This window comes from Eucalyptus grandis, chromosome 3 (assembly GCF_016545825.1).
Source record: "Eucalyptus grandis isolate ANBG69807.140 chromosome 3, ASM1654582v1, whole genome shotgun sequence".
NCBI classification, from domain to species: Eukaryota; Viridiplantae; Streptophyta; class Magnoliopsida; order Myrtales; family Myrtaceae; genus Eucalyptus; species Eucalyptus grandis.
Window position 1 is genome coordinate 48,494,942 of NC_052614.1, and position 23,384 is coordinate 48,518,325.

Sequence of the window (23,384 nt, forward strand, 5' to 3'; positions counted from 1 at the left end):
CTTCACGAACCTATCAAGTCTCTCCATTTCTAGATGCTTGTCGCAATCAAAATTTTGAGTGCACCATCTAGGATTAGTCTAATGGACATAATCCAACTTAGTTCGGGCTCTCCCAAGCCTATACCAATTCACGACTTAGGTTTAAATTCTTAATATGCAATTGATTTTCAATTAGAAGTCGTCACTAATCTATTTTGGTGGATCAATTAGAAACCCAAGAAAAATAATTGGTGAATTATTTATTTTTATTTTTGTAAAGATGAGTGAATTATTTTACTCCTACGAACCAGAGATTTATGAGTTTGGAGACTTGATTACGCTAAATTTCTCTAACGCCCTTTCGGTACATTTCTCTTTTATTTTGAAAAAAAATGAAAAAAAAATATTTTGTAGGCAGCTTGAATTGATTTTAACTTATTTCTTAACATGTGAGATTATTGTGCAAATCACCAATTTAACACCCAAATAAAGCAGTGAGTAATTGCAGGACTTACCTCATGGCAACAAAAGCATTTATAATGTTAGATCAAAATTCACATCAACAATTCTAGATATGATTTCTAATTAACACGCAATCACTCAATTTTTTTTTAAAAAGAATTTTTTCTTATTTAATAAAATCTAATTTATATGCAATACAATCAAAGCAAATGACCTAGTTCTAATGATGGACAATTTTTAACTAAATGAACCTAGCAACAATAGCTAAATGTCATGTATTTCATGAATCTAATTGCACATCATTTCTATTCTCCTAAAAAGCATGCAATCTATTCTAATATGCAATGATGTGCAAAGAATGCTCAAATTCTAATTTTTTCCTTTTTCTTTTTATGAAATTCAAAATTAATAATTGACATATAATTAAACATGCAATTCAAAAAAAAAAAACTAACATCCTAAATGAATGCATTCTTTTTGGATTTTTATTTTCAAAAATTCGAAATTAATAAATTCCCTATGCAAAATAACCCTAAGACGATAAACCTAATCTAACTCATTTTTTTTTCTTTTACAAAAACAAAATTGATGTAAACCACACAATGGCAAATCAAAGCATGATAAGATTGATATTCGAAAATTGACGAATCATATCCCGCGCATGAAATTGAATTGGTCAATTTTAAATAAACCGCGAATCGAATCCAAAGCGTAAGATTGGATTAGCGATTTTCTAGGCGATTGTGAGTCGGATTTCATACATGAAAATCGGATTGTCAATGCTACTCAAATTGCAAATATCGGGGATTTCAATCATACATGAGGGAATATTTCAAATAAAGAAACAAAATACATAATAAAAAAATAAAACAAAAAATCTACCTTATTAGGATTATGGGCTTAGGGTTAGCAAACGGGGGTCACTGCAGCCGTGATGGTGGGTCGCCAGAGTTCCGGTGAGGGGATCGGCAGGCAAGATGGAGCAGAGGCGGAGGTGCGGCGACCGCTCGGGATCTACTGGCGTCGCGGGTTGCTCGTGGAGGTGCAGCGGAGCACAGACGGAGGCGCGGCGGTGTTCGCACGGGGGTGACCAGTGTCGGGCAACAAGGGTTGGGTTGCTGTCACAATTGGTGTAGTAGCGGAGGGCGGAGACCGGCTCGGCGAAAATCTATTGTGGGCGTCACTTGGAGAGGGACACAGCGGCTGCGTTATGGCTGGGGGGTGGAGGCGCGGCAACCAGTGGTGACGTACGAGCAGTGGTAGGAGACTCAAGCATCGGCCATAGGTGGAAGGCGGGCGGTGCTCAGGCGCGGAGGGGACAGATGGCAGGAAGCGCTTTGGTGTAGTAACAAGTAGTGGTATCACAAGTTGCCGCAAGGGCGTGAAGGCGGGAGGCGCGGTGAAAGATCGGACCCCTAGCGGCACTCACGGGTTCCGCAGGTGGAGATGTGGCGTTGCAGCATGGAGATGGCCGGTGGCTCGAGGGATGCCGGCGAAAGGGGCTGGCGCTATAGCAGAGGCGACGTTGGTGTTTAGGTGGAGGACCACTCCCGAGTGCTGTCGATGACGGAGCTTGGGCTGTTGTGGCGTCGAGCAGATCGCAGGCAAAGCTGCGAAGCGGCGGAGCGTTGAACATCACGAGGATAAGAGGTGGAGACGCGATGGTGGACACTAAGCTCACGGGTATTGTAGGTGGAGGTGTGGCGGTGCTGGTGCGGAGGCTAGCATAACGGGGGGCCTCGAGCGGTTGCAGGGCGGAGCACGAAGAAGATGAATAGTGCTGTTTTTTCTTTCTCTTTTTTCCTTCTCTTCTTTTTTGCTTTCTACTTTCTGCTCACGTCTCCCTAACCTGTCTCTCTCTTTTCCCTCACGTCTTCTTTGTTGTCAACTGAAGGAAGTCCTCTACTGCCTTTTGCTTTTTTTCCTCCCCCTCAAAAGCTTTTCTTCACCCCGGCCCCAACCAAAGGAGAAAATATTCAGTGGTTGCCAATCACCACGTCACCGTCCTATGTGGCGTGCACAATTTTAGGTGGCTCCACTAACAAGTCGACACGTGTCCTTGGACTTATACCGGCTGGAAAATAGAAAAGTCAAAAGTCAGAGGATTTCTTTTTCTCTCTCCTCCGCTGCGACTGAAAAGAGACTCAACAGAAGCATTAATTAATGATGTTGCCGCTCAAAAACCTCTCTCTTCATTTCAATTTTCAATCGCTTTTTGCCTTCTCCTTCCTCGAGTTGAGAAGAGAAAACGCAGATACCTTCTCTCTCCTTCTCCGACACGCTCGACTGCCTCCACTCCACCTCCGCCTCACCATGCCCCTACCCTTTCCCCAAAGCCCTCATCGGTCGCCGATGCTAGTTAGATCTGTCTCTGGCACGTCGCCTCCTCAAAGACCCCCGCTGGGTCACAGCTACTAGATCCCGAGTGCCCTTTGCCTCCACCGTCACCTTTGGAGTCTCATCGACGGCTACGATTTGTCAGCTCAGTCCTCTCTCCCACCCGTGCTTGCACTAATCTCTTGGGACTGCCTCCACACTTCATGGGTTTCATCCTTAAGTGAATAGGAGTAGCATGGCGATTGTCACCTTTGGCGAGAGAGAATCCGATAGTGATGGCAAGGGAATATGCTAATCTGTCTAGTGAAGACACGCGAGCGACTTGTGAAGGCGGAGAGCATCGAGACCCAGTAGTCGCAAGCTTCTTATGCTTTGGCTTCAAAATTGCTGGTGTCGTGCCTGAGCCTAAAATCAAGAATGACCCACTCGCGGTTTCTATTGCCCGAGCTAGAAAAGCAACGACCCTGACAAACGAAGCAAGCGGCATGTGAAGGCGAAGAGGGCTCGGGACCTAGCACTTGAAAACTTCTTCCGCTTTGGTGCCAACGCGGCTGAGCCCGAAAATGAAACCGACCCACTCACAGATTATATTGCCAGAACCAGAAAGGCGACAATGGCGACAAACGAAGCGAGCGGCGTGTGAAGTCCGAGAGGGCTCGCAACCCAGTAGCTGCAAATTTCTTATGCTTTGGTGACAACGTGCTTGACCTAAAATCGAAGCTAAGCCACTTGTGGTTTTTATCGTCAAAGCCCGAAAGGCGATGACGGTGACAAACGAAGTCGAAGTGGAAGAAGGAGCGCAAAAGCAAGAGGGGAAGGGCGTGAGGGTTTGAGGTGAGTGAGGACCGGGAAGGAAGACAAAGAGCTCCATGCTCAAACATGAAAAGACTTGTGCAATGGAGAGAGAGACAGAGGAGCCATTAATGGCCGCTCAGCCTACCGCTACCTACAACTAGCCCGAAATCACTAGCGGCTTATGATGTGTAAACATGCAACGTAGTATGTTTGTACATGTAAACAATGAATAGAATGTTGTGGTGCCTCAATGCATTCTTTTTCATCTTCCCTACAAGGCCTATGATCAAATGTGAGCCTCTGCAATGCCAGCTCTACAAATAAACAATATCCAGCTTTAAACGCAAAGTAATTGCCCCTTCTAATTTCACCATTGTCGGGGCTGTGAAAATGCTGTTATGCGTGTCTTTGTTCATTTATTCAATATGATCATACAGTAGCTTCCCTTCTTGTCCTAGAGTTTGCAACAGATAAGTTGCATCATCTGGATATCAAAAGCGAGATCTAGATATCAAGAACATGGATGGTTTTGATGATTTACATTGCTATTCAATGTCATGCTAGTTTGAGGTGCCATTGCAAAGGACTGGCTCCCTTCTCTCTCTCTCAAACGTTTCTCATGTTTTTTTTTTTATTGGAATCAAGGCGTAGCAAGTCTCATGTTTATAGAGTTAAATCAAGGTAGAATCGTCCCTTTCATTTTTACTTGAAAGTGCTTTAGCGAAAGAAGTTCCTTCAAACTGAAAGATTGATAAATGTGTTATGGAGTTTAGCTAGAATGACCCAATACTCCAATGATCAACATTTCCCGATGCTATAAGCAAGAAATAACGTAAAAAGAAAGCATTCCCAACACTAACATAAAACATAGATCCGTGAGGAGGATCATATACACCACACAAAAAAGAGGACTTCGTAAATGGCGGCAGATCATCATCTCCTTTTCTAATCAAATCAATCGAACTACTAAAATAAAATAACATCTCAGCTCATCCACTTAAGCCAAGAAATAAACATAAAATGCAAAGGATATAAAGAAAAATCACTCCTCTCTCTCTTTCGCCACAAAATCCCTTGTGGTTGTCGCCGGAACCCTGAAAGTCAGCGCCACCTTTGCATATCCAGCCTCGCAGACCTTTTTTGCTTCAAAATGGTTGACGACGTACCCAAGCCAAAATCGTGACCCGATACAATCAGCGGTTTTTGGAGCCAGAGATGGAAACGCGACAAGGACGATGGCCAAGAAGGAGGAGGGGAGGGCTTGAGGTGAGTGAGGGATAGAGAAATGGCCTTGAGAAAGAGAGAATGGAAGCCTTGTGTATGATGGAAATCCCTCCACACCCTGGTCGTCCGAGGTTTCTCCCACAAAAGGTAAGAATCACCATGCTACTCCTGTTCACTTAAGGATGAAACCCGTGAAGTGTGGAGGCAGTCCCAAGAGATCAACGCGAGCGCGGGTGGAAGAGAGGAGTGAGCTGACAAATCGTAGCCACCAATGAGACTCCGGAGGTAACGGCGGAGGCCAAGGGCGCCCGAGATCCAGCAGCTGTGACCTAACGGAAGTCTTCGAGGAGGCGACGTGCTAAAGACAGATCTGACCAGCACCTATGACCGACGAGAGGGCTTTGGGGAAATGGTAGGGGCATGGCGAGGTGGAGGTGGATGTGGAGGCAATCGGGCATGCCGAAGAAGAAGAGAGAAGGTATCTGCATTTTCTCTTCTCAACTCGAGGAAGGAGAAGGCAAAAGCGCTTGAAAATTGAAACGAAGAGAGAGGTTTTTGAGCGGCAACAACATTAATTAATGCTTCTGCTGAGTCTTTTTTTAGCCGCAGCAGAGGAGAGCAAGGACACGCGTCGACCTGTTAGTGGAGCCACCTAGAATTGCGCACGCCACGTAGGACAATGACGTGGTGATTGGCAACCATTGAATATTTTCTCCAACCAAAGAGACTCCTCCTCCAAACCCCCCCCCCCCCACACCCTCACCCCGAAGAGTCCTCCCTTGGCCTTTTGTACTTGCTTTTTCCGCCTATTCCCTTTGATTGACCATGCAAATAACTTATTCTGCTCTATTGATTTCCTTTTTCAAGAAAATTTCTTCCCTGATTGACTAAATCCGGATCTTTTTTTGATTTCTCAATATACGCTTTTGACGTGCCCAAGATTATATGCCAGCTTCCTTTTAATCAGTCGGACCTAGTATGTCCAAATCTTCCATAAAATAATCACCTAATTGAGCACTTTCCAATGAAAAATTTCAGTTCTTATAATGCCCATGGGCTTTGCCCAAGAATTTTCATTATTGCAGGTTTAATCCAATTTCATTAAGTTCGAAGTCATTTATTTAAGTCCATCTGTTGCCGGTCCCATGCAAATGCAAGGAAAATAAAAATGCTCCTAAAATTATATGCTATGCAATGAATTAATTAATTAATAATTTTTTAGGGGTTAAAAATTAATCCCCAATTTTTTAATGCGATAAATGACTAAACGGGTTGCCAAAATTAGGTGTTAACAATACTTAATGGCACATCTCATGGTGCTTGAACACTTGGAGAAGTTGAGGAAACTGTCCATAGAAGTCTGTCCAACCCTCGAGAGAATACCTTATCTATCATGCTTGAAGAATCTAAAAACTTTGTATCTGTCTGAATTGGGAAGTCTTCTGGAGATACAAGGTCTGGGGGAGTTGGAATCCATAGTGTCACTACGGATTTTCTATTGTAAGAAGGGGTGAGCGGTTCCCGGTTCCTTACAGGTTCTGCTTGGAACCTGGAACCTACTCTCGAGTACAGGTTCCTCATTTTTTGGAACTTGAAACCTACCTGTCAGAATCAAGAACTTGGAACCTACTCTATCATAGGTTCCGGGGTCGGTTCTAGGTTCCAACAGGTTTTTTTTTTTTTTTTTTTTATAGTTAAAATAATGGAAATGAATGCAGCAATAATAACGACATAGCCATGAATCCTGCAACCCGATGCTAGAACACACTTCACATGCTAAACCGACTTGAAGCTACTGAAGATGCCCATAAACTGATGATTACTCATTTAGACATTGCAAATGGCAAACTAGCTGGTAGGCAAAATTAGGCACTTACATCACTATTTTGGAAGCATACATAATCACTACATTGAAATTCACTACCTCAGAATTGACACAACTAAAAGCTCCCCAATGTTTGGAAGGACGACCACTAATAATCACTACCACACTATGAGAACAAGCACCGTGACCTCAACAAGCACTGAACAGGAAAGCATGTCCAACACAAGCCTATAAGTCTCATCTAAATAAGAAGATAAGGCCAATCATTAGCAGAATTGATCAAAGGCGCTGAACGATGAACACAATGTGTTCTAACGGCAACAAGCTTAACAAGACATAAAGTTGAAGCAACATTAAAATTCACTAAAATCCCATCCCTGATACTATCAAAACCACATGAAGCAACATAAACTACCACAATTCATAGATCATCAGATATAAAAAATGCTCGTGTTCGATAGTAACAAAGCAGCACTATATCTAAGCAGCTATTTGCTTCCTTACAAGTCTTCAATTCGCTTAAAAGCAATAATCAGAAAAGCATCAAGAGGTCTCTTTTGCAACAACTAAAAAGCTCTAACCCAAAGCAAAAGCACCTCCTCCCATGAAAACACCTCAAAACCCAAGCTTGGTGCAACGCTAGTGCCTACGCTTCGCATTGTACCTGAACGATTTCAGTGACAAAAATTAGGCCACAAAAAAAAAATAAAATAAAAGACAGCTTTTTTGGGACAAAACATGAAGGAATTGGATAGAAACCTGATGGTGTTGTGGGTCCGCATGCGAATCCAGTGAGGGATGGGCCTGTTCTACCTCATCTTCTTCGCCAGCTTCTTCTTGATTCAGCGACAGCGACGAAGGCACAAGTCTCACGGCACCAATGGCGGCATGAATGGCACAGCGAAGATGGCGGTAGTCGCGGCTCAACCCACGGCCAAGGGGGGAAGAGCTTGGTTTGGGCGGAGGTGGTGACGGTTTGGAGCAACGATGGAGAGGACGACCGAGCGAGCGGCGGCAAGAGGTGGTGATGGTGGCTTGGGGATGGCGGCGGTGCCTCACGGCGGCACGGACGGTGAGACAGCTCGTCGGGCTCAACGGCGAGACGGCTTGTCGAACGAGCAGTGGGTGGTGGGGGTTCGGTGGCCAAGAGGTGGTGGTGAGTAGGGCATGGGGTGGCGGTGTGGTGGTGGGTGAAGAAGAAGAAGAAGAAGAAGAAGAAGAAGAAGACGAAGAAGAAGAAGGGGGGTTTCGGCTAAGAGAGGGGGAAAGAGGGAGAAAGAGAAGAGGAAAAGAAAAAGTTGGGGGACAAGAAGTGACGTGAGGAAGGAAAAAAAGGGAGAAAAGAGAAAGAGAGGGGAAAAGGGGGAAAATTGAACATAAGGGGGAAATCACTTGGAGGGGCTTAGGTTTTTTGTTTTTAATTTGGTTCAGGTTCGGAACCGGAACGCGGAACCTAGAAAAGAGAACCAACCGGAACCAGTCCCCTTAGAACCGGGAACCAAATCGGAACCTCGGGTTTGGTTCTCCAGTTCCCGGTTCTACCCGGGAACCACGCTCACCCCTAACCGTAAGTCATTAGATGGATTACCTCAACTACCAAAGTTGGCAAAGCTCAAATTTTTTCAGCTACACCGCTGCCAAGTGCTACAATGCATTGAGGGTCTCGGTCACTTATGATGTTTGAAGCTCTTTTGTGTCATGGGTTGCATGTCGCTGGAATGGTTGCTTGATTATCTAGTGTGGACCACGCTATCCACCGATTGGAAAGCACCGGAAACATTGAGTACTGATTAGGAGTCACTAGGAATGTCGGGCCCTATGTCTATATCAGGAGCTAGCATTAATCAATGTGTTACCTAAATTTTGTACCCTTGTAAGTCTTGTCTATCCATTTATTTGTTAAGAGTGGGCTCCTGATAATGAAAGACGTGGATTGTCCATATATATTAGTTTGTCCCACAAATTCATTAACAACAATGAGCATTTCATTCTTCATTTCTTGATGAGATGCACACGAATTGTTTTAGAAAAGTTCCATATCGGAAAATTGATATGATGTGAAGTAATTAATATATCCTAATAGATCCACAATTCATTACCTTAAACTTTTTACTGAAGGTGGATTTAACTACATATGTCAATGGACTTGGATTTTAGCTCCCTCCCAAGTTAATGTATTGGAAATTCGTGTCTTCTTCTCTCACTTTCGTGCTCCTAACACTCCTATGTAGTCCTTATTTTGATAACTTTTATCAATATAGTAAGGTACGTATATCATACATTAAATTCTTTTAATTATAGCTTCCTAAATGCTATTGCTAGAGTATAAAGTCCTCACTTTCAATTTTTCAATCATCCATGACTTTGTTACAGGTTTTGCATGACATGTTTATCATCCTAGCGAAAAGTTAGATTAATGGTGGGAAATAATGAGACCAGATTATCGCGATCAATTTTTCGAGTGTGAACCACAGAAGGTTTGGCTAATAGATTATTAAACCTAGACTTAATTCGGGCTCTCTCAAGCCCATACCAATTCACGATTTAGGTTCAAGTTCTTAACATGCAATTATTTTTTAACTATGAGTCATCACTAATCTATTTTTGGTGGGTCGATTAGGAACCCAAGTAAAGTAATAGGAGATTTACTTTACTATTATGGGAGATTTACTTTACTCTTACGAACTAAGATTTACTTTACTCTTACGAACTAGAGAGTCTAGGTATGGGAACTTGGTTACATTAGATTTCTCTAATGCCATTTTGGTACCATTCTTTTATTTTCAAAAATGCTTTTGCAAGTAGCTTAAATTGATTTTAAATTTATTTCCGTAACATGTAAGGCGATCATACGATTGCGCAAACCACCAATTTAACACCTAAGAAAGCGATGAATAAATTACAGAACTTACCTCAAAGTAATGAAAGTATCTGCAATGTTAAATCAGAATTCACATCAACCTTGATTTCTAATTAATACGCTATTGTTTGTTTTTTTTTTCACTTATTTAATGAAAATCATGCAACATGCAATGCAATATAAATAAATGACCTAATTCTAATGACATACAATTTCTAATTAAATGGACCTAATAACAATCTTTAAATGATGTGCATTTCATGAATCTAATCCTATATGACATTTACATGACATTTTTTATTTTTCTTAAAAAAAAATGCAATTAGGAATTAGGTTGAACCAAATCCTAATTTAAACTAAAATATTATCTTAACCCAAATAATCCTAAAATGCAATCTATCTAATATCTAAACTTATAATAAATTAAGAAAATTATTATCTTGAATTAAACTAAGTGCAATTTTACCTAATATCAATGACGTACAAAAAGATGCCCTAACTCTTTTTTTTTTTGTTTTTTTTTTTTTTCTTTTTAATTTCGAAAATAATAATTGCCAAATAATTAAACATGCAATCCAAAAAAAAAAAAAAAGCTAGCAACCTAAATTAAACATGCAAACCCTAAAACTATATTTTTTAAAATTTTTTTAAGAAAACTAATTTAAGTAACACCACAGCAAATCAAGCAATATTAATACCCAAATTGGCGAACCATATCTCGCGCATAAGATCGTATTAGCCAATTTCACATAAATCACGAATTGAATCTCAGATGAGAGATGAGATTAGCAATTTTTTAAGTAATTGCGAGTTTGATTTCAAGCGTGAAAATCGGACTGATAATCACTAATTTCAAGGCAATTTCATATCATGCAATTCCAATTTCACATAAAGGGATAATTACATTAAAAAGAACAAATAAAGTAAAATAACGAAAATAATAAAAAGAAATAAGATAAATAAATAAAAGAAAAACTACCTAATTTTTCTTTTTGTTTAAAAAAAAAAAAAACAAAGCTGGCCGGTCCCGGTGAGGGGTCAACGTCGGATTTGGGTGCGAGTGTCACCGATCGGCGCATTGGATCTGGGAGCGTTGAGGGTCTAGGTGCGGACATCGCGGGCGAGGAACTCCGAGCGTAGGTAGAGGCAAGGCGGAGGCGGAGGCGGTGTCGGGGCGGCACGGCCGAGACCGGCGGGCGGGTTTGCTCCGGCCCCGAATCTGTGGCGTCGAACGCGCAGTGGGCTCCGGGCAGATTTGGGCGGAGGAGGACATCGGGGTTGCTGCAACGTCGGATCGTGGCGTGGGCTTCGGTGCGAGGGTTCGGCAAGCGAAGCGGCGAGGGTGGTGGCAGCACGATGAGGGGCTGCAGGCGGCACGGCGGTGGTGGCCGGCGGAGGCGATGACCGGCGGAGACAACTCCGGCGTCGCCTGGTGCGGATGCGGAGCCGGCCGGTCGAAGCTCTCCCCCCCTACGAAGAAGACGATTCGACTTCCCCTTTTTTTTCTTTTTTTTCTCTCTCTCTCTCACCTGTCACTCACGTCACTCTTTCCTTTCTCTCCCTTTTCTTTTGACTTTTTCTTCTTTTTTTCGAATAACCGAGCCCCCGGCGCCAAATCCCCCCCCCACCCACCATACGCGACTCATTTTATACACCAAAAAATTGTATCTCCGTGGCATATTTCATTGCCAATTTTGCTCATGCAAAATAATATTTGAATATATCATTCCACCCCACGCAATATTCTTTTTGTGTTTTTTCAAATATTTCATTTGAGAATTTTCTTTCCGTAAAAAATACATCATTTTGTGTATATTGCCTAAATATATGAAAATTCCAGCAGAATATATAAAAAAGTTTGCACTCGTTGTCGATCCAATAAAATAAACAAAAATGTTCCTAAACTATATGCCATGTGATTTTAATTTTGGTAAAAATTAACCCTAAAATTATGCAAAAAATTAGGTGTCAACTACAGATGGACTGAATTGACATATATGCAAAACATTTAGAACTTATTTGGCCAAAAAAAAAAGTCTATTGCAATAGCTTTATGATTTTTCTTTTTACATAATTTCCTCAAACAAAGTCCTCAGCAATAAATTTGTAAAGCCAACAACGAGTCATGCCTCTACCACTTCCAATGTGCGGTTTGATCCGTTTGAAAGCCAAATAAAAAATTCTTATAGAAGGTACGAGTGACCTCAAACAAAGCTTGTTAAGGAATTACTCCTTGCAATGATTATGATTGGGTGATGCTCGGTGTAGTGATATATATGTGTGTATTTCCTCTTGAATATTGCTAATCCTAAGGCATCATGACGATTCTTGTTCAGAACTCTCTCTAATCTCTCGCTATTTTCGCTATTTGCGTTCATTTGAAACAGTTTCATTTGCTTTAAATTTAAACTCAAGCCAGCCGTTGACCACATTAGGTCCAAGTCAAGGGTTACAAGCTTGAATTTGTCTACAACTGGTTACTTACCTCGCAAACCGATAATTCAAATGTTAAAATTAAGGCTTACCTTATAGTCTTATCATTCCGTGCTCATACAAACCTGTAGTGCAATTCTTGGCTGTTCCTTAAAATTGCTGCCACTTGCCCAGATCTTATTCCTTTGAAAACCTACCATATCCTGACTGTTTTTGTGCACTGCTGGACTTCTTCTTTGACTTTTCTTCTGTGGGTATTGTCTTCAGCCCTGCACTCCACTTAGCAATTAATACGAAAGGATCGAATCTTTTGGAATTCTTCCAAACCTGGGTCGGGAAGTGGTGAGTGATGTGAGGCGATGAAGCTACGGGGAGAGAGAGTTCGTGGATGTTTTCTCTTGCAGACGTGCAAGCACTGTAGGAAATTGCTGAACTTGCGAATCCTTGCACCCGGGGGGCTGATTTTGCGTCTGGACTGGCCGCATGAGATTGGCTGGGACTGTGAACTCGCTCAAGGTGCTGAGATGGCCTATGGAGAGCTTCGCCCATACGAGCGCACTGGGGCCTCGTCGGAGCTGGAACATTGCTAAGAGGCTCACTGGTGTTGCTTGGAACTCACCGGACAGAGGAGACTAGGGCCGGGAACAAAGGCAGAGACAGATTGGAGATCGCCAAAGGCGTAAGCAGCTCATGAAAGAGATTTGTATTAAAATCTCCCTGGCTGGGATGGTAATTGATGACTCTCTGCACTTTTATCACTAAGTCAATCGGTCTGAAGCAAAATCATTGTCCATAAGCATATGGTGTGGGAAGACTTAAAGGTGGTCGTGAGGTATGCAAAGAAAAGACACATCTGGCTTGGGATTTGAGCAGATTTTGATAGAAAGGGGTTACACCTATTTCCTATGGCAAAGTGCCTGCTAGTGCTACCGACATTTACATGGTTTCTATTTTCCACATTGACCCTAATTAAACATTTCCTCCTGCCATATGCTGCACTTTTTTTTTTCTTCCTTGTTAGTTCATCTACTTCTTGTTTTTGGCATATCGAACTTCTGACGCGAAACCTGGTCTCTGTAATGATTTTGCCCTGGATATTACAATCAACAAAGATAAATTGTTTAGCTAAAAATCTGGGCAGAAGACTCTTGTGGACCAGTTTTCCTATTTATCTTTTCATTTTAAGTGAATTTAATACGTGACTTTTTAGTGGAGTTCTTTGGCAACATATTGGAATGAATCAATGAGAAAACAAGTTCAAAACTTTATGATACCTAAATGTTGTCATAATCGAGGTACCGATAGAGAGGCAGTTTTCATTGATCATGCTTTTAGCTTGCTTGCGTCCAACCGCATTTTGGTCATTCAGATGTGGTACAGACGGCCACATGAGCTAGCGGAGTTTCTTGTGCAAGAGAATGATGTCTAAACTGAAGCTGAAAATATCTTCCAGGTGACTAACTGAAATTCTTCTTGAGATTCCAATATGTATAGCATGAGAACTTAGATAATTCGTGGTTTTGAAATACAAAGTTTCAGTTGAAATTTCTAGAGAAATTAGAGATTTGAGGTCCTTTGACTTCTCAAACTTGAGAAAAGGTAAAGCCACTTCAAAGAAGAAACAGCATACGGGGCATGAACATGCTGAGGATCAGCAATATACTCCGGTCTGTGTGAAACTAACGTATAAATTTGCAGATCGAATGATCAATTAAATTGGATTCTCAAGTTGTGGGGATTGGCTTTTTGCAAAATATTATTGAAGTGGGCTGGAAACTCGTGGAAAGTTTAAGCTTGTCATTAGTAATCAAATCTTTGAAGATGTGAGGTTTATTGTAGTAGAATTAAAATTTTCTACAAGCATTGCATTGATGGTTCGCATCCTATTATAGAAAAGGGATCTTTGATGATATGCTCGCGTATCTTAAAAATAACCATGCCAGATCCAAGCTTTGTAAAGGGAGAACTCTTAAGGTTGGTGTCCGCCCTGGAATTACGTTGAATCTCAATTCAACATGATCTAAAACTGCTTCGCATTTTTTTCTCTCCGCTTCCACGTTTCTGGGTATTTCTACACTCATTCTGTCCACAACTACAGTCTTGTCCGAATCAAAGCAATATGTGCAGGCGCAAGTCTCAGATTACTTGGTTTTGTTTGTAAGCAATGTGATCTCCATCCCTTTCGATGGCTTTTTCATTGCCTCAAAACACCAAAGAAGATGACATTCGAGACGTAAAGTCACAAGCAATTTGGTCTTAGATTTGTGTCGGACCAAATTCGAGGGAGGGAGGGTCTACTATGCAATGAATTAATCTAAATTTTACCATCTACTTCAAAAAAAAAAAAAAAAAAAAACATTGCAAAAATCATTCACATTAGCATATGTCATACCACATTTTGACTAAGGACTATATTGATAAATTGTCAAAATATTTAAGATTAAATTGGCTAAAATTAAAAAATCCAGTAGATTTAAAATAGAATTAGTCATCGTTATTATTCTAATTGGTCAACAACAATCAAAATAAACTCTAAGTAAACACTTAATGTGCGAACAATTTTTTATACATTACTAAAAGTTTAGGATTGAATTGTCTTGAGTGGATCTATAAAACATCACCAAAAGTTTGTCCCATTGATGTGTGAACAATTTGTTATCCGTTTGGCGTATATTGCGGCTTTTGTCTTCTTTTGAGTAATCTTACTTTTTTTTTTTTTTTTTTTTTGGACTCTCTTAATTGACTCCGACGATTTAACTGAGGCTGGGCACCGGGCCTTGCCTGGGCATGCATGGCCTGAGCATGCCAGGATCGGCACATTATTTTGTCGGCCCATATGTCGGGGCATGTTCATGGTTGGCCTTGGCCCATTTTTTTTTTTAAATTCAAAATAACTAATTTTTGTTAAAATATAACAAGAAAAATTAATTGAGAAAGTTGATGAAAAATCATTAAAATTATACCAAATTAAGTACATGTACATCTTCATATAATTTTAAAAAAAAAAATGAAAAGAAAACAATCAATGAAATTGAAAGTGCAAGACATGAAGTAAACAATCAAGTGCACACAAGTTGCACCAAAAGAAAATGCATAATAAATAAGTTATTTTCAACATCAGGTCTTTCACTATAATTAGGTATTACTATATCATCATTATCCTCTTGCTCATGTGGGTTGCATTTTTCTATAGTTTCTTACAAAAACCAATCATGTCGTACCACTACCAAATTTAAAATTTTAGCAGATTGTTGACATCCGAACTTTCCCGACGATTTAAGTAAGAAAATTTATTGGCTCAATATCTCCAATTGTGGTGAGTCTTGTTTCTTAAAAAAAAAAAATCAGTGTAATGTCCTTAGTATCTCAATTGCATGTAGAAATTAGGAGTATTGCATTTCATCAGTAATTAGGCCTCAATTTTTCAATAAACCAAGAGTTTATTTTTTTGGGTTTGGTGGATATTTTGGGCTAGTCAAACCTAAAAAGTCAACTATAAGTAAAAAATTGCAAAAAAAAAAAAAAACATTAAAAAATTGTATATAGATGTCAATTTAGATAGGTGTGTAGAACTAGGCCTTTAAGTTTCGAATTTTCGTAAAAATGGCCAACCGGTTGAATTTTTTGTCAAACCTTCAACTGAAAAATCAGAATTTCATTAGTTTCTAATCTTTTTTTTTTTTTTTATACATTTGATTTAAAGACAGAAAATTTAGAAGTTTTCAATCTAATTAAAGAATTCTCAACCTATGGAACCGATTAATCATTTAGAGTATGATATTTGGCACGTAAGATTAGAATTACTTAAACTCGCACTCCGTGTCACTTGATGTAACTGCACAAAGTCCTAAAGAAAAAAACAAAATGTATTCTTCTACCCATTTTGGATGGGTAGGGGCATGTGTAAAAGAAGAAACAATCCCTCTTTTATTGGTCGCGGTTTACGCCATTTTTTTTACAGAGAGAAAATCCAGAAGAAATCCCCTCCAGAAGTTGCCTCTCCCGGGTCAGCCACCGAACGACACCACCGTACGCCGTTCACCATCCCTCATCAACACACCTCCGCTCGCTGGCCAATACAGAACCGAGAGGGACCTTTTCTCAGAGCACGTGAGAAATCCTCCTCAAAACCAGTCCCCGACGTCTTCCATCTATCTTGAACGCGGCTGATCATCGCTTGTCACCGTCAGCTATAGTTTCGAAAGGGCGCCCAACGTGCTCTGCTCTGCTCTGCTCGAGTTAATTGCTGAAAGTCAGATCGTTTCGTTGGCCATGACTCTGATCCTCAACGACAACCAAAGCTTCCGATCCAGTTACTGATGACAGTTTCGTTTCGGTCCGTTAACAAGGGTGATTATTGGCGAGCAAAATGAGCAAGAGTCACGGATATACATATTGTCGAATCTCTAATAACGTATTTTCAAGTGAATGATGGTTGAAGACATCTCATGCTGTTCACACCACGTTGATCCTAGAGTGGTCTGAAGCACTAAAATTCTGCATCAGGAATGGGATCTGAGTTCTTTGCGGTGATCACTTTACGATCAAATGAAAGTGTAAATGACCTAATCCATAACCAGCATAAACCTTGTTCACGCGAGTGGACAATGGGAACTCATATCTGTTCACCTCCTCTTTCAATACTTTTTTATTTCCCATCACATCAGTGAAGGGTTCAATGGAATATTCATTTCACTTCGAGAGCTGATTTTGGTGAGTCCGAAGTCCAAACTCTGTAACCTAACATGGTGCGCCCCTTTATCAGAAGGCCACCTGCAAAAATCTTCTTTCTAAAGCTAAGATGGCTTTCTTGGTGTTACTGTCCTTCCGAATTTTCAGCCACAAACATTTACCTTAATAATTCGGTTGTGCTCAACCTGTTGCAGAGTGACATAATAGAAGACTAGGGAGGATGGCGAGACATCGAGGTATGGTTCACCCTCGCTGTTTACGTCTCCTCCTGTTCACTGCCCTGTCATTGTGCTAAAACGTCTCTCATCCCTTTTCAACTTTCAATTCTTCTGCAGATGGCAAATACATTGAGAGTTCTGGATTTGTCATGGTGCAGATGCTTAACAAGGACACCTGACCTCTCAAAGTTTGTGTCCTTGGAGATATTGATTCTTGATAGTTGTCGCAATTTAACTGCAATCGACTGCTCTGTAAGTGGGCTAAAACATCTCAGAACTTTGAATCTAGAGGGATGTCTCACTTCAAGAGTTGCCTGAGGAAATGGTTCTCTAGAACGTTATACGGAGCTCACCTTGCCTCTAGATTCGGATTTGTCCAAGGTTCCCAAGACAGTGGGCAATCTAAATTCTTTGTCAATTCCAAAGATGGAAAATACAAGAATCGAAGAGCTTCCGTGCTCAGTTGGCGGACTAACGAAGCTGACGCATTTGTCTCCAAGCGGATGATCTCTGATAAAGGAACTTCCATGCTCACCCGGGGAATTAGGAGCATTGGTGGAGTTGCATTTGTCATCATCAGGTATAGTCAATCTGCTTGAAGAAACTGAGGGCGATCGGGATCGACTATACAAAGATGAGAAGGTTACCAGACACCATCGGATTGGTCAAGGTGCTCGAAGAATTGTATGCGGAAGGTTGTCTGTTTCTAAGGGCTCAGATCCCTAATGAAGCAAGAAGGTTCTCCTGTTTGAGGATCTTGCACTTGTCGTGCACACGTATATGTAGAGTTGATTGGTTCCCGGTTGGATCCGATTCCCGAGCGGTCCAATGGAATCGGTCAAGGTCAAATGAGAGAATGTCTCGAACTCAATTAGAAGAGAAGAAATCCAAAGAAAGGGAAAGACCGAAAAGAAAGCTTAGGCATGAGTGCCGTGGGGAAAAAAAAAAGATTGAAAGAGGAGAGAAGGCATGCATGAGACATTCAAAAAGATGAAAAATAAATATATAAAAAACAATGAACCACCTAAACACCAATTCCACTTTTAAAAACCGGAAATCAAACCGGCACTCCTAGGAATCTAACCCAACTGGCCGATTTGGCCATTCAAGCAGTTTGTGATTCAGTCAATCCATCTTGCTTGCCCCTAATAAGCTGTCTCGCTTGTCAAGAAAATTATCGGGAAAGTCATAAATCCATTGCAATTGTGTCCATTCAATCCTTAAACCTGTGCCTATTCAGTCTATCAAGCTAATTTTGACTAGCCAATACATACATGTCCACATCAACGTTGGCAGATATTAACGTGAATAATTTTTAATATTATTTTATTTTTAAGAATTTTTTTATCATTTTTTTTATTTTTTCCTTTTCTTGTTCCTTTCCTCCTTTGGTTTTTTTTCTCCGTAGTAGTCAATGAACATCGCCATGGTCTTGGAGACCATAGGCAAAGGCCGTCTTGCCTATGGCTAGTGTCGTGGCCATATCCAAAATACAAACCTGACTAGATGGCTATTGCAAAAAACAAGCAATTGAACAAATAAATCAAATAGAATAAAGAAATAAAATAGACATCGGCTTGACGGGGTTTGATTTATATGAATGATTTATTAACCATCCTTGAGTAGCTCAAATATTCTCAAAGTTTTTCAACTCCAATCACATATAATAACTCATGCAGTATACCTCACAAGAACTATCAAAACAATCCCTCAATAATGGGCAAAACCCCTTGTGCTTTGACTCTTACGACCAAAATCTCCTCTGCTCACTAATGGGAAAAGCGCAATTCCAACGTGGAAAGTATTTCAATAATTTCTTACTTGTTCAGGTGTTAAACCATAAATCCTATATGGATTTGAAAAATCCAATTGGATTGGATTTGTTATGGGCTCAAATTCTAGAGTCTTGTTTTTACTCTTTTGCATTAATAGGGCACGACCGCGACTAATTTAGGCAACATGACATCTCATTACGCTATCCCTGATCAAGTTTTGAATTAGACATATAAAAATGAGTCTTTTACTGTTTGCCTAAAAAGTAATGTAGGCTGGGATTAGATCTAGATTCTCGCTGTGTGGGACGATGGCAATCTGACATATCCAACAAGGCTCAAAACGTCATTTTGAGAAACTTTTAAATTTTAAATTTTTATTTCTTTTTTCTTTTTATTGTCTTCATTCATCTGTCTGGATTGTCGGCCAGTGAAGTCACACAAGCCTTAGCGATGGTGAGTGCTCCTCACTGGCCATAGGTGAGGGCAATACAGCCCTCACCAGTGGCCAACAAACTTCATTGGCAATTGACAAGGCCTTGGCAACTAGCAGAGAAGAAGATGAAAAATTAAATGGAAAAAAAAAAGAAAAAAGAAAGAAAGAAAGGGGAAATGAGGAAAATTCAGAAAATTTAAAAAAAAAATGCAAAATGACATTGTCTTATTTGAAATCATCAATGTCGGCCATTGATCGTGCCGCATAAAATGGTTGACTCTAATTAGAACACCGCCATCAATGATGTTCAGTATAAATACTAAATAGACCTAATGAACTATATGGAAAATAATCAAAAGATGTGGAAAATGTAGGACTAAATTGATACCCCTACAATAATTTATGACTTCTTCGACAAATTTTCCTTGTTATAAAAAGTCACCAACATACAGATATAAAGTGATTTTGATGTATGTAAAGTAAGTAATCACTAGTGAATAAAACTACTTCAAATATAACATTGAGAATATTCTCTCTCTCTCTCTCTATGCACTTTGAAGCGACGTAACCTCTCCATGTAACAACACTTTCTTCCTACTTGGATTCATTCCCTTCTAATATCTAAAGGTGACTAACACGGAATTTGGACTTTTGTTGCATGCTACTCTTCCTGAACGAAAGTCAAAAAGGTCACAAACGAAAAGGAACCATGACTCAGGGGAGTTCCACGCATTTACTTCATCAGTAATAGTGAGTCAGTGCGTGAGATGCAACTGAAACGAAGGACCGGGAAAACGCCAAGTCAAGTCAACTTTTGATTAAGACAAGCCGAGGAGGAAAATTCATGTGTTCATATGGCTTGTTGATGAACACTGGTTTTTGGTTATTGTCTATCGGACAAGGTTTCGCTTCTAATAAGAATTGCCTGGACAATGACATACTAACAACGTCTTGGTGATATCCAATCACCGATAAGCTTCATGCACAAGAAATAGCACGGTATGTAAAGTTTTATTTTGTTTATAAAAGTAAGAATTTTATATACCCAAAAATATACTAGGTCGATCAAGTAATTAGGCACTATGGAACATGTCATGCCTCAACTATCCTTCTAATATATAGTAGTTTAAAAAAATAATAATCAATTTCTCTGTAATATCTGTACGTAATAATTTGAATCTAACATTTCTTATGAATAAACAAATAGGACAATAAACTATGCTAGCAAATATTTGGACAAAACCAGAATAATCATTTCCAATTGCCAAAATGAGTCCGGCTGGCATAACGCTTAAGTTGATTCTTACGCTACGTTAGGAAGAGTTTTCCAGGTGGGTGAAGAAATTTGAGGTGAAGAAGATATATTCTTTGTGTTGGCTGGAAGTAACATACATTAGAGGAAAAAAATTTCAATTGTTTGAAATGTTCGTTAAATTCTATTATGGCTCATTAGCACTATTAGTAATTATTTTACTAATTTAACTTAAGAAAAAATAAACAAAGCATTCATATTCCTTCAAATCAATCTTATCATTGTAGTATTACTTTTGGGTTTCTTGAATGTCACACTCCGAACCCGGGCACGTGCACATCCCCCGGCAGTCGACTAAATTGCGACGTTCCCAAGACACGTCGCCGACCCTTTTCTTTTTATGCACATGCGGAAGCGAACTTTAAACATATACCCGGATAACAACAAACACGGGATAGAAAAGTAGGACAACCAAATTTCAGCAATCACGCCTTATAAACAAGCCAAGTCAATCCTACAAGTCTGTACACTAAAGGTCTGTCCCAAAAGAACTATCGAACAACCTATACTCCGGATCCCTTCGACTCTGGCTCAGGATCCTCCATGATACCCTCCGTTATCTCTAGACTAAGGACCTGAAAAATTGTAAACCACGACGGTGTGAGAATAAATCTCAATAAGTCAATACTCTAAACCCCGATTAGGATGAGAATTCACTCAGAGGTGTCATAAACATGCACCAATCAGAACTTACCTCACCTCGGTACCTTCCTACACATTAATGCATCTCATAAAATATATGCATATAGTAAATGCATTTAATAATTGTAACATATCATATCACTCATCAAATATTCACAGAGGTCCCGATTATAGGGCCAAATCGTTATGACATGTCACATTCCGTGCCACACAATTTCATCCCATAATCAAACGCAGATAACTCATATCGATGGTTCACTCCACATCCGATATTCACTCTCAATATCCAAACTCTATATTCAAACTTCATATTCCAACTCTACATTCCAACTCAATATTCAAACTTAACCTCACGAAGTTCCATTATTGTGTGGCACTTAGTCCCTAACCACAATCTGCAACAATACAAGGTTCTAGAGGTGACTCCCATGAAGTCACGCTGTCGTGTAGCACCAAGTCCCCGACCACATTAAGCAGTAGCTTAAGGCTCTAGAGGTAACTCACACGAAATTTCTTTGTCGTGTAGTACTTAGTTCTTTTTTCCACATATAGCAACAGTACAAGGTTTTTGGAGGTGGCTCCCACAAAGTTTTGCTATTGTGTAGCACTTAGCCCTCGACTATGCAAGACAGTAGTGCAAAGCTCTAGAGGTGGCTCCTATGTAACTCAGTTTACCATGTAGCACTTAGCCCTTTACTTGCTCACAACTCATTCAATTTCCTCATCACAACATATGTGATTGCCTCAACACATCACCTCATCTTTCAATAGTCATCTATTGCATGACCACAACCAATCACCATAGCACAGCCATTATCAACTCATCACGCACAAGTTCCAAGCATATCACAAGTCAACCACATCACCAAATACGCAATTTCTAGCAAACAAAGTATCAAGAACAATCACAAACTTCTACCAGTCCTAACTGGCAAAAACAGTCCACTTGCACGTCTTTAAGTTTAAATCCAAAAACATAATCAAATGAGTTCGAAAATTCCCAAATTTGAATAATATGTTGTAAATGACAAATAAACGAACATTTTTTCATAAAGACAGCTTAATCCAAATCCTTCTAGATTAAGCCCGGTAAATCGCTCAATCCAATACAAAAATTGGGTCCATTTCCAAAAAATATGTTTTCTAAAATCAGTTTGGTTTGAGATTCAAAACTTGTTCATTTGATTTGAAATTTGATTATGTTAAATTACAAGATGTGACAAACAACTTTTGTGAATGAATCATTTCAAAATTCGAACCCTAAGAATTAATGAAAATCCATTGAATCTTAAAAGGTCGACAGTTCCAAAATAAATAGAGGTTCTGTTTTGTTTTTAATGAAGTTGAAATCATACTCTTTTAAATCCATAAAATCTTGGGAAAAATATATGTTATAGCTGAAGATGTCTAAAACATTTTTTAAGAAAGAATCAACCTCAAAATCTCAGCACATTTCGATTCACAAAAATGGCAAATGGCGGTAGTCCAAAACCAGATCTGAGGAAAAATCCCTTGAATTAAACTAATCCATCCTCATTAGTGCTAATCTCACCAATTAGATTAACACTAATCCATCTTACGGCTAATCTAACCAAACTAGATTAGCGCTAATCCATATTAAGACTAATCTCACTTAGTACTAATCTAATTAAGCTAATTAGCACTAATCTAACCCCTAAGCGTAATTAACAACCTAGTCAATGATTAGGGAATTAACTCACCGGATTAGAGGATAAATGGGTCCACGGCGACGGCGGCACGATGGCGGTGAGATCCCGTGTCTACAACGGCTTCAAAGGAGGCTCGGACTAGGTTGAAAATAACCTTGTAAGCCCAAGGCTTCTAACTGGAATTTTGCTCCTGGAGCTGTTGAATGGGCTGCAGCTTCGCGGTGGTTAGCAAGCCGGAGACGATGAGCTTCGGTGGACATGGGATGGTTGGCTCGGGGATGAACGGCGGCCTGGTCAAGGGGAGCGGCTGCTGACTCAAGTGAGCTGAGGCGGACGCGGGGCAAACGGAGCTAGCGAGCAAGGGTTGCGGACGGCAAAGGCTGGCGACATGATGGTGTCTTGGCTCGATGGCTATTCTTGGGTTGGTAGCTGGTTCTGCAAGGGTTGGTTGTGCTGGCATGGCTTGAAGCTTCAACAATGGAGGAATATGAAGGGCTAAGAAAGAAGAAGAAGAAGCTGAAATGGTTTTGCTGGGGGGTGTACGCATGAAGGGGAAGAAGGGGGAAGAAGAGGGAAGAGAGGGAGACAAAGGGGAGAGGAAGTCGTGGCTTGAGCCAATGGCCTTCCATGCATAATATCTTCCACTCATTACTTGTGCAACAAAGTCTTCAGCCACCCGAAAGTCAAGGTGGTAGCCAATGGCCATTTTCTTCACAAACCAACACCA

General features: G+C 40.4%; 1 long non-coding RNA gene and 1 pseudogene across 1 annotated transcript; both read right to left on the reverse strand.

Annotated features, from left to right (window-relative positions):
- Positions 1-7,118: 7,118 nt before the first annotated feature.
- Positions 7,119-16,089, reverse strand: LOC104434185 (annotated as a pseudogene).
- A 4,455-nt stretch (positions 16,090-20,544) lies between these two features.
- Positions 20,545-23,182, reverse strand: LOC120291120. The gene is made up of 2 exons (XR_005548962.1): positions 22,709-23,182; positions 20,545-20,920 (listed from the first exon to the last, which is right to left on the reverse strand). It is a non-coding gene; the product is annotated as an uncharacterized LOC120291120 (long non-coding RNA).
- Positions 23,183-23,384: the final 202 nt, after the last annotated feature.